Source organism: Nuphar pumila, chromosome 2 (genome assembly GCF_984573655.1).
Source record: "Nuphar pumila chromosome 2, dmNupPumi1.hap1.1, whole genome shotgun sequence".
NCBI classification, from domain to species: domain Eukaryota; kingdom Viridiplantae; phylum Streptophyta; class Magnoliopsida; order Nymphaeales; family Nymphaeaceae; genus Nuphar; species Nuphar pumila.
This window is the reverse complement of record NC_143250.1, coordinates 109767922-109787850: the sequence shown is the minus strand read 5'-3', so window position 1 is coordinate 109787850 and position 19929 is coordinate 109767922.

The following is a 19929-nucleotide window of genomic DNA, read 5'->3' as shown; positions in this document are numbered from 1 at the left end:
TGCAAGATACATCCAACCCTCAAAGGCCCCTTTTGGTGCATTGGTGTTGTTCCAGAGGAAGAAGGATGACATGTTGTGAATGTGCGGGGACTATCAAGCTTTGAACGAGCTCACAATAAAGAATAAGTACCCTCTATCACTCATTGAAAATCTGTTCGATCGTTTGGGAGGCACAAGGTACTTCACAAAGCTAGATCTGATGTCAGACTATTATTAGGTGTGTGTCCCAGAGGATGATGAGCCAAAGACCACATGTATTACTTAGTATGGACTCTATGAATTCCTTATAATGTTGTTTGGGCTAACCAACGCCCCGACAACCTTTTGCACTTTGATGAATAGCGTGTTTCGACCCTACATCGATGACTTTTTGGTGGTATACTTAGACGACATAGTTGTCTATAGTCAGTCCTTGGGAGAACATTGCAAGCATTTGCAGCTTGTGTTTGAAATGCTAAAGGAACATGGATTGTTTCTAAAGCAAAAGAAGTGCTTATTTGCCCAGGAACAGGTGTCATTCCTAGAGCATTTCGTGAGTAAAATGAATGTGGAGATGGACCCCCGAAAGGTTCAGGCCATTAGTGAATGGTCTATCCCAACAAGAAGCATGGAGTTATGGTCATTCTTAGACTTGGCTAACTACTATCGATGGTTTATGGAAGAATACTCCCATATAGTCAGCCCATTGACGGACCAGTTGCGGAAGGATTGTCATTGGAGATGGACGCCTCAATGTGATGAAGCCTTTCAAAGCCTGAAAATGGTGCTGATGGAGGAGCCAGTGTTGTGGTTACCTAACTTCACTAAGCCCTTTATGGTGGAAACTAATACCTCAGACACAACACTTGGGGGAGTGTTGTTACAAGAAAGGCATAACATTGCATATAAGAGTCGAAAGCTTAGTGACATGGAGCAAAGATACCCGACCCGTGAAAAGGAGTTGATTGCAATGGTGTATTGTCTACATTTATGGTGACACTACTTGTTGGAGCAATTGTTCGTGGTGAAAGCAGATAATATAGCAAATAGCTACTTTGCCACAGAGAAGTGTTTATCACCCAAATAGGCTAGGTGGCAAGACTTCTTGGCTGGGTTTGAGTTTATTCTGATGCATTGCTTAGAAAAGACCAATATGGCCGCTGATACACTCAGTCAGACGCCCCATGTAGCCGCAATTGTGCAAGTAGTGGGAGATATGCTGCGACGTATTTGGGAAGCTATACAGACTAACCCTATGGCCCAATGGTTGGTTCGGTTAGTGAAAGAGGGTGTGTCCAGACACTTTTGGCTAAGGGAGGGAGTACTCTATGCCAAAGGGGAGCATGTCTACATTCCTTCCAACAGGAGCTTAAGGTAGGAATTGTTGCAAGACATGCATGACACTAAATGGGCGGGTCATCCAGGCCAAGATAGGATGCAAGCACTCTTGTCTCAAGGCTATTATTGGTCATGAATGGAAGACGATGTGCGGCACTATGTGCGTGCATGTTTGATTTGTCAGTAGGACAAAACTAAGAGGTAGAAGCCTGGCGGTGTACTCCACTCATTGTCTCTCTATGGATTTTATCACTGGCTTGCCAAAGGTAGATGGCAAGGCGTGGATCTTGGTAGTGGTCGACTATTTTTCAAAGTATGGGGCATTCTTGCCAGCCCCTTTGGACTGCCCTGGAGAGGAGGCAGCTAGACTCTTCATGAGTCGTGTCATGAAGCATTGGGGATTGCCTCTGGACATCGTTAGTGATCATGATGTGAGGTTCACTGGTTGCTTCTAGGTGTGCTTGTTCAAAATGTTAGGCACTGAGTTGAACTTCTCTACCAGCAATCATCTGCAAAGTGATGGCCAAACGGAGCGGGTGAACACGATACTAGAGGAGTACTTGTTGCATTCACAGCCAATCAGAAGAATTGGCCTAATGTGTTGGATGCAGCACAGTTTTGCTACAATTTATAATGTAGCAATTCTACCAGCAGCAGTCCCTTTAAGTTGGCCACAGGCTAACAGCCCCTCACCCTGTCGGACGTGGCACTGACAGTGAGCAGATAGTGTCTCACTGTGATGTGAATCGTGTAAGAGCAACATGAGAAGATAAGTGAGGCTAGGGACCATCTAGCCTGAGCCATCAAGTGCATGAAGAAGATGGTTGATCGGCATCGGAGGCCCCTCGAGTTTGTAGTTAGCGATCAGGTGATGTTGAAGCTTATGCCCCAGATCTGGAAAAAGATCCAGCGGAAGATGGTACATCGAGGGCTGGTGCCTTGGTATGATGGGCCCTTTCAAGTGGTGCGGAGAGTGGGAAACATGGCCTATCGGTTGGCTTTGCCCTCTCGGATTAAGTCCCACCCAGTGTTTCACGTAAGCTTCCTCAAACCATACCATGAGGACCTACTGGACCCTGGGCGGACGAGACCTATTCAAGCATCCCTGAATGTGCAAGTGCAATTCGAGAAGCAAGTGGAAAAGATCTTGGATCATCAACTATGTGGGCACAAAAAGCTTAGTTTTTCCGTGAATTTTTGGTTGTGGAAGGACTTGCTAGACAGCTAGCAAAGTTGGGAGCATGATAGCACGTTGTGGTAGTTCGAGGCAGAGGTGAAGGCATAGTAGGACTCGATGAGGACGTCGAGTTCTGTCAGTCGGGGTGGCCTATAGCATGGTGATTCGGCAAGCCGTGTACCTGTTGTGAGGCACCAGTGGGGTGGTTGTTGCAGCTCAATGGCATGTTATGCACTCGCAACAAGTGGCAACAGGGACGTTGCCACAACACCTTCAGAAAAGGCAGACTGCATGCTCGTGGAATGATGTAGCAAGGAGTAGGCTGCAGTAGATAGCGGAGTCGTGTGCTCGTGATGGAGCAGCACGCTGCAACGTGTTGAGGTGGCTAGTTCCATTAGAAGATCGAGAAAGGTTGGTACTTCTCTTTCAAGGCTTAAGTACTTAAGCTTAGGATTAGACTTGGTTGTATTGCTTAAGCAACACATATGCATTGGATCTGAGGGTAGGCGATGCTATGATGACATGAGACACTTACTCGTGCAACACAAGAAAGTTGTGTGCATAGGTCAAGCTTGAGGCAGGCTAGGGGCGACATGTAGAGAGCTTCTTGGAGGTAGGTAGTCTGAGCTAAAAGATGGTTTGTGGCTAAGGTAGGTGGTTTAATCTTAGTGTGTGCAAGAAGTCACTGCACTTAGGTGGACTAAGTGGGTTGGCAAAGTTGCCATGGCTTAGCGTCACCTGGGGAGTTGCTTGTACAAAAATGTGTATTACTAACCTTATATAAGGATCCTGACATACCTTGAAGATGCAAGAGAAAGAGAGGAAAAATTTGGGAGTGTTGCACTAAGTGCTAAAGCAATAAACAGACCAGTGAGTCCTTGCCCCATTTGTGTGTAAGTGCTATGGGTTTGGTTTTGGTATTGCCTTAAGCTTCTCACACCAAAAGGCCTTGTGTGGGTGACACAGGTCGGTACCTTAGTTAGGTGTTCGAGGAAGAAAGGCTGTTGAACGTATAGGCTGCACATAGCCTAAGCAAAAAATTAGCCGTGACACCTACCATGCCTTCCTGGTAGTACTCCCAGTTTTGTCATATGGAAGTCTGTTGCAAACCTATTAAGTGAAATGTAGGCACGAACCTCTTGGGAACTACCTAGAACCAACTTGATTATTTTTAGGGGGGAAGAAATGACAATTTGTATTTTCTAGTGTTTTTATCAAAAAGATGACAAAAAAAAGTTGATAAGTAGCGTTAGTGGTGCCCAACATGATCCTCCATTATCTCAAAAGCCAGGAAAAGTTGGGATATTGTACATTGTAGAAGACAATACCATCTTGGAATAGATGTGTATTGTGGGTTCCAAGTTCCAACCAGCAAAATCAGGGTGATCTCCTGCATTTTTCAGTATATTGCTGCAGCATCAAGGAAGTGGAGGTTGAATGTGATGTCTAGATGAATATTTAGTTGGCTAACCAAAGGGTTTTGGTTTGAGTGTTACCGGGGGGTTGTCCCTTACCTTTCTTGGTGAGTAACGAGGAAGAACAAAACAAGGGGACAAAAGATGGCTCAAGTTTTTTGTTTTGTTCTATTCTTTTTAATAGCAAAAGCTATTGGTAGCAGCTAATTGGGAAGTGAACTTGAGAGTACCCCTTGGTTAATTCAGTGCAACTACTAGTCCACGTTCCACCTCATAGTCAAGAACTATTCTAAGAAAATTTTTACCAAGTCTAACAGACACATGCCTAGTCTGGGCAAGGATCTGGAAGCCCAGGTGCAGCCCTGACAAGGCTTGGTCCATTGGATGTTAGACTGATCCAAACCTGACAACCCCATCCCATTAATTGGTGGGCCAGGTTTAGGGCTGCCTTGTCATGTTCAAGCACAAAACCAAGCCCAGGGCCTGTCAACTTGACCCTCTAAGCAATGTAAGAAGGGCAACCCCGGCCAAAACCTGGCTGCAAACTGACTCAATAATTTCAAAATAAAATGGTTTCATTTTTAAGTTTGTTTTTATCAAGTTACTAGCACGATCGAGCTGGACCAGACCCAACTGTTAGATATTTGACCAAATCTAAGCTCAGTTTTTATTGTTTCAAAACACCAATCCACAATGGCTTGGCTTTGTCAAACCAGATTGACACACAACAATAAGCCTTCTAGACCGCTTTGATAACCAGAAGGGTCAATAAGAGCACTAATTCAGAAGAGTACATTGTGGCACAGCCAAGCGTTTTAGAGTATGTTTGAAACACAGGGCAAACGCAACCTGGGACAATGACGTGTGGGTAGCGCCGTAGCGGGTTATCCCACATCTAGAGGTGTAACAGGGTCGGGTTTTATTTGACTCGATTTCAAATCAGATCTAAAAGTTAGACCCAAACCCAATCCAATTTAATTCAGGTCCAGGTATGGCTGGAAATTGTGGATCTATATAGGTTAATGGGTTCGGTATGTATGGGGTCGGACATAATCAGGTCAGATATTTAATAGACCTGTTTTTCAATTGGGTCTAAGAATTAGACCCAGATCTGACCCATTTTGATTTGGTCTGGGTTCGGCTTTGGTTATGACTGAAAAATGTAGACCCATATGGTTCAATGGGTTCAGGTATTCGGCTTTCAGCTCAGGTCTTGATATGATTGGCATTTAGACCTAATATCTGCCGATCAAAAAATTGGTTTAATAAATTAGTTTATTAATAGTTCGGGTATGATTGATATGATTGGTTCAATAAATTTATCATTTAAAATATATATAAATTAGTAGAATCATTTACTCATTAATAATATTATATGCTAGCAAATAAGAAGTCTATCTCAATACCAACCAATCATTTCCATTTGAAATAAACAAACATTAATGATACATTCGAAATGTATCAGGTATGTATGGGGTCAGTTCATGTATAAAACCAATTTGGGTACATAATTGGTTCGAGTTTAGGTCAGTTCACGTATAAAACGGGTTCAGGTCGGTTCATGAATAAAGCAGATACAAGTACATAATCGGGTCTGGTTGGGTTTGGGCCCGGGTCCATTGGGTTTTACATTATGGAGAACCAGTTGAGTCGGATATAACAAAATGGGTCAGGTCCAAACGGGTTCAAGTCAGTTCAGTTTTAGATTATGGAGAGCCATTTAGATCGGATATAAAAAAATTGGTTAGTTCCTAACAGGTTTGGGTTGGTTCGGTTTTGTGTTATGGAGAACCATTTGGATCAGATATAAAAAAAATGGGTCATGTCCAAACAGGTTCGGGTCTTAATGCCCAAGACCCAAACTCTTTCCATTATGGGTCTATATTTTGGACCCGACCCAAACCCATGGGCCCATTAAAATAGGGTCGATTTGGGTATAGTCGGTTCAGGACGTCTGGTCTGGTCAGCTATAACCGACCCAGTTACACCCCTACCCACATCTAAGGGTGTCAACGGGTCAGACCATTACTGAACATGGGTGTGTCCAGACCCAGATCCAATTCTTCAATATTGTACCCGGTCAACATTCAACTAGACCTACCAAAGGCAAAACCATACTGCAGTCCTACAAGGATAACATAAACCAGACCCAATAAAGTAATAGTTTTTATGTGTTTTACATTGAAAAATGGCAGGTCTTAATCATGACCGGGGTCCTGGGTCAAAACTAGGTATGGTATGAAATTTCATAAACCATACCCAGTTTTGTAATTTTATGGGCCCGACCTGAATAGTTAATTGGACCTTCTTCTTTATTACCAAATTGTGGTCCTACTGGATCTGGTACCGGTCAAGATTTGGACATATCTAACCGATTGACACCCTCACCCAAATCTGACAGCGTGTGGATCCGGGGATGAAATGGCCCCTGCTGGGCAATTTTGTTCCCAGATATTGGGGGGAAAAAACGGGGTTCTTTTTAGTTTTTAGGCTAGCCTCATCTCTCTCTCTCTCCATGGTCTCATTGTCATCTTGCATGCCGCAATAAACCCACTTTCTATGTTCGCTGGACTGCCTGCCCGATAAAGACGAGGGATGTCCCGTGAAGGTTCTCAGAGCATCTGTTCAGGGGACCTCGAGGGTCTCCTGCTTGCAACCCGTGCATCCACAACCTTGCCCAGATTTGTTAGGTTCGGGGGGTGGGTCGCAGGGGGTCGATGACATGTTTGACATATGGGGGTATGTCTTTCGTCGAGGCTGCGCGGGCACTAGAAGTGCAGATTTCACCCGGACAGCTTTCTTCGATCCAGCAACAGATTGTTTCTCAGGCACGATCGGCGGCCAGGGTCGCAAATAGTCTTCGTAGAGCTAAATCATTGGCCCGTTCACAAGCCCAGGTTCAAGAAGATGGCTCCAGCTCAGTTCGACGCTCAGTCAGGCAAAGGCGTACTAGGGTGTTGCCTGATTATTTATCATAAAGATGTGTATTTGGAATATTAGAGGCATGAATTGCCCCCGTAAGCGCTTGTTTTTAGCTAATTGGATTAGGTATGAAAGTTTGGATGTCATTGCAATTTGTGAAACCAAAATGGAGGATATTCCGTTATCAGTGATATCTTACTTATGGAGAGGTGCGACATATGCTTTTAAACTGGTCGTTGGGTTTGTTGGGGGCATCTTGGTTCTTTGGAAAGCTTCTCTTAAGGTGGCAATAGTGGATATTGGTCATTATTTTATCTCCCTCTCTGCAAACTTGTTGTCGTCGCTACAAGATGTCGTCTTCACCTTTATATATGGCATTGTCGTGTCTGCCTCGCGACCAACGTTCAGGGATGATTTGGACTGAGTTTTGGTTACATTTGAAGCTCTTCAGTGTTTAGGAGGAGATTTTAATTGCTTGTTGTCCACGCAGGATTCTAGTCTATCGGTTCTTCTCAACCCATCCATTAGGGAGTTTCAGGAGTTTGTTTAGCGGAACCAGCTTTACTCGGTACCTCATGTGGGAGAGAAATTCTCGTGGTCAAATATGAGGTCTCGCCCTTGCTTGCAGATACTTGATCATGTTTTTCTCTCCCCGGAACTATTTCACATAATTTCGGATGTCACTGCATGCCTGTTGCCGCGGACCTTGTCCGATCATGGACAACTGACTATTTTTTGGGGCGCAGGCTTCAAAGTGTGTCGTAGGTTCCTCTTTGAGGAGTGGTGGCTTCGTGTGCCAGACTTTCAGCAGCTGGTCGGACAAGCGTGGGCTCAACTTGCTACGGGATCTTGGGCGGTCATCCGCATCCATGAAAAGCTTTTTCGTCTTTGGCAACATATTAAGGAATGGCTCAGCTTTAATAACCTGAATAAGTTTAGGTTCATCTGTCAGTGGGAAGTTGAGCTCTTCTATCTGGCCCAACGTCGGGTTGATCTTGTTGGTGTGTCAGAGGGTCAAGTGCTTCAGTTACAGGAGTGTATTGTTGTCCTCTCTGCCCTCGTTGCAGAATGGAGAGCTCGAGATGAGCTTAGATGGAAGTTAAGAGCCAGAGTTACATGGTTGGCTAATGGCGATGATAATACACGATTTTTTTACATGAACGCATCAAATAAATACAATAAGAACCGGTTACTCTCGGTCGAGATCAATGGATGCCAGTTTGGTCAGCAAAATTGTCTGTCAGCTATTACTTTTTATTTCTTCAGGTTGTATTCGGCCGACTTAGGCGTCGAGGGGGGTCATCGGCGATATGAGCTATAAGCGGTTGGCGGTAAACCAATTTGTAACTCTGTAGGCTCGATTCATCGAAGTTGAGATTTTGAATGCTATTAGCAGACTCTCGGAATGGAAGGCCTCAGGCCTTGACAGTTTCCACGTCGATTTCTTCAAAGCTTTTTGGTCAATTGTTAAAGCTGACCTGCTCCACTTGTTCGATGAATTCTATCGTAATACGAGGCTGCCTAAACCATATCATGTGGCAGTCATCTCTTTGATTTCTAAGAGGCAAGGGGCGTCAGACATATCCAACTTCAAGCCGATTTCAGTGATGGGTGCTCTGTATCGCATTATATCTAAGGTGTTGGCTAATCGGTTGTGCGCTGTCATTGATCAACTTGTCTCTCCGAACCAGGGGGCTTTTATTCCAGATCGAAGTTTGCAAGGGTCTTTTATTTGTGCAATTGAGCTTCTTCACTCTTTACAGTCGACTGGAGCACTGTACTTCTGAAGCACCATACTTTATGATAAAATTGGATTTTTACAAGGCTTATGATAGTCTGACATGGGATTTTCTGATTGAATCTCTAACAAACATGGGGTTTGGCAACCGGTTTATAGCATGGGTTAAGAAGTTGGTCACGAAATCTGTATCATCGGTTTGTATCAACGGACTGAGAAGGAAAAAATTTAAGTTGGCTAGAGGTGTGAGACAGGGTTGCCCCCTAGCCACTATCTTTTTTAATATCGCGGCAGATGGTTTACCTAATCTCATGAAAAGGGTAGAACAAATAGGCTTCTTGGATTTTTTGGGCATTCATGGTTTTGTTGGTCACACAATTTAATATGCAGACAATACTTTAATATTTGGTCATGCTAATGTTAATTAAATATCCAGGTTGTGCTTCATTATTAAAGTCTTCGCTGCAATTTCAGGCATTCGCTTGAACGAGAGTAAGTGTGCTCTTGTCTTACTCAATGCTGACCCTCTTCTCCAATCGGTTGCCGCAAGGACCTTCAACTGCTCAATATCTGACCTTCTTGTCAATTTCTTGAGTCTATCGTTGCACTCATTGCAGCCGGCGCGAACTTCATCTTGGATGTTTACTATAGAGCGGGTGCAAGGGAGATTGCAGTCTTGGAAGGCCCGATATTTATCTTTTGCAGAACGATTGATGCTAATTCACCATGTTTTGGCCCGATTACTAGAGTTTCGTATGAGCATGTCCATTATACCGACGACAGTAGAACGAACGATTAATTGTTTGCTTTCACACTTTCTTTGGTCTGGGAATGTGTCTCACAAAAAGTACCCGCTTGTTTCTTGGCAACAGATCATTCTCTCGAGGCAGCGAGGCGGCTTGGAGATTCCGGCTCTGAGAAAGAGGAGCATCATTTTAGTCTTGATGTGGGCTTGGGTAGCTTCCACATCTCAATCTCCTTGGGTTACGTTTGTTAGGCAAAAATATGGTAGTCTACTTGAGTACCTTCTTTCGACGCCCAGTTCAGTGCGTCATTCGTCCTTCTGGCTGGAGTGGCGGAAAACACTTCGGTCCTTCAGTGGCAGAGATCTTAGGTCTATTCATGGCCACCCGTGGCTTCACTGGGCCATGGCAAGCGGAGATAGGTTCTCCATTAAGCAAGTTTACCATTCCTTGTTGCCACTCGGGATGGACTGGTTTCCCAATGATTGTATGTGGGGTAAGGGGCCGCTTCAAGGGCAAAAGCTTTAGCGTGACTTGTGGCTCTGGATCGTGTTCAAACCCAGATTAATGTTAGGAAACGGGAGATTCAATTTTCCAGCATGTGCATTCTTTGCAAAAAGGCAGTAGAGGACACGACTCACCTATTTTGGCTCTGCTCGATCGTTCTAGACTTATTTTTTCAAACTTGGGGTACACTGTCTATTTAAACTCGTCCGAGTTTTGTTATTCGGGACCTCTTGCTTGGTCCCATGATTTTACGACACAAAAAAATGGAGATTATTGTGGCGAGTATGGTTGTTTTCAGCATGGTGGGTGATCTGGACTAAAAGAAACAACTTCTTCAAGGGCATCAAATTCGATTTCGGAAGGCTTCACCAACGGGTCATGTCTAATGTGTATCTGGCTCTTAAATTACAGTGGGGGATTTGATTTGCTTGTACTCTGAACTGTGCAGTCACCATCTAGATTGTGGTTGTCTTATTCCTATGTTTCTCTCTCATCCAATATTCTGTTGGATGTATTTTGGTACTCTCTCTCTCTCTCTTCAAATTTGGATCTAAAGACCTAAAATTGAACCGGACCTAAATACAAAAGGCCTGATTCTATCTGATTAAATATCCAACCTAAACCCCAGTCCACTAACATCACTATTCATGAATGTCAATGAATCATATTGTATCCAATATGATATGGAGTCTTACTCTGTTCAGTCAAATTTGGTAAGTCAAAACCATATCTAATCATAATTAGATGTGGATGTGACGTAAAACCCATCACCGAATTTAGGAAGAAATCTATAATACTACCAGCTACAACTACGATTATCTAAAATTATTCAGATTTATCCAGGAAAGCAGAGAAAAATAAAAATAATAAGAAATTCAAATAAATTAAATTTATCTCATCTCAAACTGAATAAAACTCTTGAATTGTCATCTCTTTAGTTTTCTAATTACAATCAAACTTAACTTTTCAACCAAAACAAACTTATTCTAAATATATGGATCAAACAGAATTATTCGATATCCAATTATAATTATTTAAATGCAAATAAAACAAAGATGTATCCAAAATAGTTCAATGGACCTTGGGTCGCTTGGCTCTGCTTCTACATCATTCTCCCTGAGTTACAGAAGACTTGCCCTAAAGTCTGCATCAAGTTTGTGTTTCTTTCAATTCACGGGTTATAGGCCCATAATACGGAGTTGGATCTCTTTGCTGTTGAAACAAACCAGACATGATATGTTTCAATATGTGTTTGAAAGCTTGGAATATTTTCTCCAAACCATCCATAGTCATTTAGATCTCTATATCGATCTGGATCAAATGGATTCACTACTAGTTCCATCCTGTGTGGAGAAGTTGGTAAGCAAATAACCTAGATCTTCCACTCTATCATGTCACACTCTTCGTGCCATTGTTGATCTACTATAACCAAACGTAGGTTTGAGAACATGTTTGGTTTAGGGGAGACAAGAGTAGATAGACTTTGGATATGGTTGTTAGGCTTTGGATCCGATAAAGGTTTGGATATATGTAAGTTTTGGAGAGGTTCATTTGAGATTGGATCAACTGAGTTTGAGTTTAAATCCAAAGTGGGTTTATCTTGGTTTGGATTTTTGGGTAAAGTGGGTTCAGATACATCTAATAAGATATGTTTGGATCTACTAAGTGATTTTTAGATCCAAATATTCTTTAATTGGGTATGGATATTGGCTAGGTTCTAGGAGAGGTTTTGGATTGGGTTTTAAGTAAGTTTTAACTATTTGGTTTTGGGTAGGTTTAGGAACATGTACATGTTTTTCTTTTTTCTGTTTTAGCTTAGCTTCACATTTGATAACTTTTTCTAAGGATGTGAGAATGGATCTTAGGACTGGTGTGTTATTCTGGACCTAAGAATGAGTTTGGATCAAATGTAGATCTTGTGTGAGGTTGTGGTTGGATAGGTAGGATGATAGGTTTGGTAGGGTTTGTGGATTAAGATAATTAGGTGGATGGGTATTGGTGGGGTTCAATTGGATCTTGACCAGATAAAGGTAATAATATGTCATTGGACTCGAATTTGGTTGGGACTAGTTCTGCATCGAGGTTTGGGGATAAAAAGCTTGGTATAAATCCGATCCAAAATCATAATATTGTTGGGTTTGATCTTGACTTGGTTCATATTGAAATTGGCGATCCATCCAAGTCCAATAAGGTCCATGGGTGGGATATAATGGATTGGGACTAAAATTTTGGGTTTGGGTTTGACCCATAGGATTTGGGTAAGGACTTGTATTATACTAGACATTTTAACCAAATTGGGTAGGTTTAGATGGTTTATTAACTGGATATGGGTCGCAAGAGGGGTATTGGCGGTTTAGTCGGTTAGGGTTAGAATATTGGATTTGTGTCTGACTAGAAGGGTTTGGGTATGTGTTTGGGTTTGTGGAATTATGGAGATGATTTGGGCCAAAACATGGTTTAAATAGGGTAATGAAATAGGAACCTATTCTACATGTGACCGTTGATTACTGCCATGAAGAATCGAGTAACGAGTGGTATATCCATTTGTCAAGGTCGTTATGCCGCATTGAAAATGAAGCAAACTACAAGATAAAGAGAAGAAAAGAACTAGAGAAGTCAAAAGATTGACGTGGTTAGGCACTTCCACGGGCCAAGTATGAGCAAGAAATTCAATAACAAATACGAGAAAATACTGAGGCATGATGAAGGTCATAAAAACCTAGTTGGTACAAAAGAAAAAATTATAAAACTGTTCGCTGAGACCAAAGCCCCCCATAAATCCAATTGGAATTCCTCATTGTACAATCACCAAAATATTTTTTAGAATAAAAATTTTTTTAATTCAAGACACCCGCAACAAATCTATACATTGGCTTGAATTTCATCAAATCTTCACACAATTAATAAACTTATTCCACCATCTCCACTAGAGTCCTAAAGCACTTAGCTCCACGAGCCATAAACACCAATCAAGTTCAAGCAATGCTTAAACTTTGCAACTAGAAGAGATTTTGTCAACATATCAACGAGTTTTGTCTGCAATAACAATATCCTTCACAAGAATATCACCATGTGCAATAATATCTTAAATGAAATGGTACTTGACATCGATATGCTTCATTGTCTCATGGTACATTTGGTTCTCGATCAAGTGAATAACACTTTGACTTGACCCAAGCTAAGCTCACCAAATATAACTTTCATCCAAATAGCCTCTTTGATTGCCTTAAGTCACTCTCATATATTCTGTTAGGTGCAAGAAGGGAGGGGAGAGGAAATTCCAAGAAGAAACGTGGGGTGTTTTTCCTTTTTGGATTATATAAAAGGAAAAGAGTCATGCCTTTTGGAACTGGTGTCCCTTGGCAGAGTCACACCCATTCAGAACTGGTGACCCTTGGAAGAGTCACACTTGTTCAAAACGGGTAACTCTTTTCAAGGGTCATGTCTATTCAAAATGGGCAACTCTTCAAGAGTCATGTCCTTTCAAACAGATCTCTTCCACGTCTATATAAACGTGGTTAGAGAGGTTCCAAGGGGACGGATGTACACTCTATCATCTCTCTCTCTCTTGCTTTGCTGTGAGGTCTGCAGTAGTAGTTCCTGAGGTTGTTTTCGAAGGGTGATCTACCATCGGCGTGCACCGATCCAAATCGTCGAGGCTATTGTATCCTGAGGGAAGGACGTCGGACCCTGTTTGCACTGTATGTGGGGGTGAATCTTCTCTAAGGGGAGTACTTTAGTACGCCTTAGCCGTTTATACAGTATTAACATGCTTTTGTTGTTTATATTATGTTCTATGCATATGTTTGTTCATTTGCATATGTCTGGATTTTTGTATATGGTGGAACCTGACATGTTTGCTCCCTGTTATTGTTTCGATCGTCTGTTGATCATGATGTCTATAATGTTATATTTCCTGATTTATATCATGTTTTATATCATGATGATGATTATCAAACTGTGTGATCCGAAAATCGATCCAACAGTCTTAGAGAAGATTTTAAGCATGTCGACCTCTTCCGCTTTTGTAACAAAAGTAGACATGTTCGGTATGCCGGAAAAGTTTGCCGGTCAAAATTTTAAGCGTTGGCAGCAACGCATAAAAATTTGGTTTACAACGATAGGGTTGTTGTCTGTTCTAGAAATCGACTGCCCTTCGGTTTCTGATTCTGACCCTGACCTTGTTGCGGTCACTGCGGCAGTAGAGTGGAAAGAAAAAGATAGTATATGTCGTGGTTGCATATTGTTGGATCTGTCCAAAACGTTGTTCGATGTGTATTGTTCCTCGTCTACCACTGCTAAGTGCCTATGGGATCAACTTGACAAGAAGTATAATACTGAAGACCAAGGTCTTGAAAAGTACTCCGTTGCCAAGTTTCTGAAATATCAGATAGTAGAGGGCAAGTCGGTTACTGAGCAGGCACACGAGTTTCTGTTGTTGCTTCATAGTTTGACTGAGGCTGAGATGAAACTTCCTGAGAAGTTTCAAGTTATGACCATCGTTGAGAAATTTTCTAAGTCTTGGGTAGACTTTGGTATGTCTCTCAAGCACCGTAGAGGGAAGATTTCCCTGGATGATCTTATGGTAGCCATCTTCATTGAAGAATAGCATAGAAGCCAGAAACAGATCGTGATGCCAATTGAACAGCCTAAGGTGAACATGATGACCAGATCTTTTAAGGGCAAGGGACAAAAACTGAAATCTGCAATGAAAAACTAGTTTAAACCTAAGGCCAAAATCTAGAAAAAGGCAAAGAACAAACCGTGCTGGAACTGTGGGCAGGTTGGGCACTGGGCTAAGGAATGTCCTTCCAAGAAGGCCAAAGCTCATGGGACCACAGATGGAACGCCTCAAGTCAATATGGTGATTGAGGTCGTTGGGACCAGTACTGGGTATGTTTCTATTAACTCGCAAATCTATCACGTTTATGAGCCAACTGAGTGGTTGGTTGACACTGGGGCTAACGTGCACGTTTGTGCTGATAAGTCTGTCTTTGTCTCATACCAGGCTGTTGTAGGTAGATCCATGACTATGGGTAATTCAACGACTGCAAAAATGTTAGGGATTGGACATGTGGATCTGAAGTTTCCTTCAGGACGAGTTTTGTCTTTACACAGAGTGCACCATGTGCCTGTAGTTAGAAGGAACATTCTAAGTGGTTCATGTCTTGTTAGAGAGGGTTATGAATTTAACTTTAAATGTAATAAAGTTGTTATTTTACATTCTGGAACATTTATTGGCAAGGGGTATTTAGATGATGGTTTGTTTAAACTTTGTGTTGAACATGTTTGCAGTGATAAATTAGAAAATGATGTTTCTTTTGATTCATTGTCTAATGTCACATATAACATAGAATCATCTGATTTGTGGCATAATAGATTAGGTCATGTGAATTTCAATTCAGTGAAACGCATGACGAACTTGAAAATGATTCATGAGCATTCCATTGATAAAACTAAAAAATGTGAAATTTGTGTGCAAGCAAAACAATGTAGAAAATCATTCCATACGATTGTTAGAGAATCTGAAATATTGGATCTGGTGCACACAGATATCTGTGAGTTTAATGGAGTGTTAACCAGAAATCATAAAAAGTATTTTATCACTTTTATAGATGATGGCACTAAATACTGTTATGTGTATCTGCTAAAATCAAAAGACGAAGCTTTTGATAAGTTTCTTATTTTTAAGAATGAAGCAGAAACACAAACTGGTAGAAAACTGAAAAGACTAAGGTCTGACAGAGGAGGAGAATATACCTCTAATAAACTCGATGAATATTGCAAGTCTGTTGGCATAGTTCATGAGTTTACTACTCCATATTCTCCTCAATCTAATGGGATTACAGAAAGAAAGAATAGAACCCTAAGTGACATGATAAATACTCTACTTGGGAGTTCTGGATTACCTACCTATATGTGGGGAGATGCTCTAAATACGGCTTGCCATATTCTGAATAGAGTTCCTCAGAAGCATAAGGATAGTAGCCCTTTTGAACTCTGGAGAAATAGAAAATCTAGCTTGAAATACCTTAAAGTGTGGGGGTGCCTTGCAAAGGTACTTGTTCCATAGCACAATAGGAAGAAGTTGGGTCCTAAAACAGTAGATGTTGTCTTTTTGGGTTATGTAGAGAACAGTTATGCCTACAAGTTCTTAGTAATTAAGTCTGAGATATCTGGCATAGATGTAAACTCTATTGTTGAGCTTCGAGAAGCTACATTCTTTGAGGATGTATTTCCCATGAAAGTTGGTGTACCTCAGAATCTTCCTTCTTTAAATATACCTTCAACTTCTGGTTCCATTCTCGAACATGTGGAAAGGATGACAGATGTGGGGGTAGAACCATCTTGTTCCCATCCTAGACCCATTGAGTCTGAAGAAGTGGCTGAACCTAGAAGGAGCAAGAGACAACGGATTACCAAGGATTTGGGAAGTGATTTTATCACTGACCTTATTGAGGATGATCCTCCCACTTTCCGAGATGCAATGGCTTCACCTGAAGCAATGCATTGGAAAGAAGCCATTAAGAGTGAAATGGACTCCATTGTCTCTAATGACACTTGGGAACTGGTTGACCTCCCTCGTGGTAATTCCACTATTGGGTGCAAATGGATCTTTAAGAAGAAGTTGAAACCAGATGGATCCATTGACAAGTACAAGGCAAGACTGGTTGCCAAGGGGTTCAAACAAAAGGAGGGAATATATTACTTTGACACCTATTCTCCGGTTACTTGGATGACTACAATTAGAGTGCTTATTGCACTGGCTTCCATTTATGATCTCTCAGTCCATCAAATGGATGTGAAGACTGTCTTTTTGCATGGCGATCTTGAAGAAGAGATCTATATGGATCAACCTGAGGGTTATGTGGCTCCTGGTAATGAAAATAAAGTTTGTAGACTTGTTAAGTCATTATATGGACTAAAACAAGCCCCTAAACAATGGCATGAAAAGTTTGATAATATTATTTTAGCATTTGACTTTGTTGTCAATGAATCTGATAAATGTGTTTATTGCAAAGTTAAAAGTGATGGTTGTATTATTTTATACTTGTATATAGATGACATTCTATTGTTTGGTTCCAATATGGGGATTGTGAATGAGACAAAGTCGTTTCTTAGTAGTAAGTTTGATATGAAGGATATGGGTGTTGCAAATGTGACCTTAGGCTTAAAGCTGACTCATTCAGCTGAGAGAATAGCCATTTCTCAATCTCACTTTGTTGAGAAAGTACTTGTGAAATTTGGCTATAACTAAAGGAGATCTATAGCAACTCCACATGACCCTTCTATTCCACTTCATAAGAATACGACTGGTGTTCATGTGTCTCAATTGGGGTATTCTCAGATTATTGGAAGTTTGATGTATCTTGCAAATTGCACAAGACCGGCTATTTCGTTCTCCGTGACAAAATTAAGTATATACATAAGTTTTCCAAATCGCACTCATTGAAAGGCATTGGACAGGGTACTTAGGTACCTGAAAGGAACCATTTTCTTCAGTTTACATTACAAGAGATTTCATGTAGTCCTTGAGGGATATAGTGATGCAAGCTGGATAGCCATGAACTCTGAAAGTTATGGCGTGACAGGGTATGTATTTACTTTGGGTGGCAGTGCTGTCGCCTGAAAATCAGTAAAGCAAACCATCTTGTCTCGGTCTACTTTTGAGACTGAACTTTGTGCTTTAGATGTCATTGGATTGGAAGCTGAATGGTTAAAGGGACTTCTTGAGGAAATTCCTTTAATGTGCAAACCAATTCCTGCAATATCTGTGCATTGTGACAATATGGCCACTATTGCAAAGATTAAAAGCACAAAATATAACCAAAAGTAGAGGAGACACATCTAAGTCAAAATAAAATCTGTAAGGGAACTGGTGTCTCAGTTAGTGGTTGTTGTGGACTATGTTGGATCCAAAGAAAACACAGCTGATCCATTAACGAAAGGACTAGATAAGTCTTTAGTCCTGAAATCCAAAGAGGGGATGAGACTGAAACCCATCAGTAGTTTATCTGCAGTAGCAACCCAACCTATCTGAGTGGAGATCCCACAAAGTAGGTTCAATGTGGTAATAACAAGTTGTAGGGTGAACTGGATAGCACCTCATTAATGTGATACTATGTATCTGTGTCTGTTCTTCTGTTTACTCTGGAAATGTGTTGTAGTTGCAAGCTAAGGAGGAGTTAAAACTCTGAATGGGTTCAAAGCCTTCTAGGCGAGATGTTAGCAGTGCATCTTTGGAGAAGCCCACCTATGTGAGTGTGACTGTGTGGCCGCAGTTTAAGGAATTGGGTTATTCCTGAAGTCACTCATGAAACAGGATTCGGGCGCATGGCCTTTAACGCCCCGCCCCTAAAGATTACAACCAGAACCTTTATCATGTTGTTGCTGATGGACACTCTTACACCAAAGGTTCAAGTTCAAGACTTCAGTTCACTTCGTTCCTGTGGGGGTAAAGTTAGTCAACTAAGGTAGTGATTCAAACCGGAAGGTACCATTAATAAAAGCATGATATGTCCTGCTGCAGATTATCTCATCTTGCATCTTGGTTTCTTCCCGTTTCATTCTTTGAATTTGTGGGGGAATGTTAGGTGCAAGAAGAGAGGGGAGAGGAAATTCCAAGAAGAAACGTGGGGTGTTTTTCCTTTTTGGATTATATAAAAGGAAAAGAGTCATGCCTTTTGAAACTGGTGACCCTTGGCAGAGTCACACCTGTTCAGAACTGGTGACCCTTGGAAGAGTCACACTTGTTCAAAAACTGGTAACTCTTTGCAAGGGTCATGTCTATTCAAAATGGGCAACTCTTCAAGAGTCATGTCCTTTCAAACAGATCTCTTCCACGTCTATATAAACGTGGTTAAAGAGGTTCCAAGGGGACGAATGTACACTCTATCATCTCTCTCTCTCTTGCTTTGCTGTGAGGTCTGCAGTAGTAGTTCCTGATGTTGTTTTCGAAGGGTGATCTACCATCGGCGTGCACCGATCCAGATCACCGAGGCTATTGTATCCTGAGGGAAGGATGTCAGACCCTGTTTACATTGTATGTGGGGGCGAATCTTCTCTAAGGGGAGTACTTTAGTACGCCTTAGCCGTTTATACAGTATTAACATGCTTCTGTTGTTTATATTATGTTCTATGAATATGTTTGTTCATTTGCATATGTCTGGATTTTGGTATATGGTGGAACCTGACGTGTTTGCTCCCTGTTATTGTTTTGATCGTCTGTTGATCATGATGTTTATAATGTTATATTTCCTGATTTATATCATGTTTTATATCATGATGATGATTGTGAAACTGTGTGATCCGAATATCGAACCAACATATTCAACCTCTATAATAGACTAAGAAACTATAGGTTATAAAGTAGCTTTTCAACTATATGCACATCTACCGAAAGAAAACACAGCTAATAAGTGATCTCTTCCTATCAAGATCACCTGCATAATATGAGTCAACATATCCAACCAAACCATCACATGTCCGCTTAAACTCCTAACAACCATATGATGTCCTCTTCGAATGCCTATGAATTTTCACTGTTTGTCATGATTTGAAATTAAAGCAACTTGATGTTGTTTAAACAACCATCTATTGTTTCAACATCAAGTTGCTTTAATTCCAAATCATGCATAGCAACTAAAACAAGCAAAACATGAATAAAGTTATGCTTTATAACAAGAGAGATTACATCATTAAAATTGATTCCTTGCACTTGGCTATAGCCCTTCATAACTAATTGTGCCTTGTATCTCTTATCTTTTAATCATGAGACATTTTTTTTCTTGAAGACTCACTTACACCCAACAAATTTATTTCCCTTAGGAGGCTTTACAAGTTCTAAGGTTTTATTCCTATAGAGATATTTATTTTTTTTATGCATAGCAACTAATCACTTAGCATAATATAAAGAAGAAATATCTAAGGTAGTCTAATATCTTATGTCTCCATTTGACAATAATATACTACTCTATCTTCTCCTCTTATTGAGGAGTTTGTTTTGTTTCAATATCACTAAGTACCTGTATAGAGGATGACTAATCGGGTGAAGGAGTAGCATGCTTAAGTTTATAATCACCAAACTTTGTGCATTTTCTACAATAGATT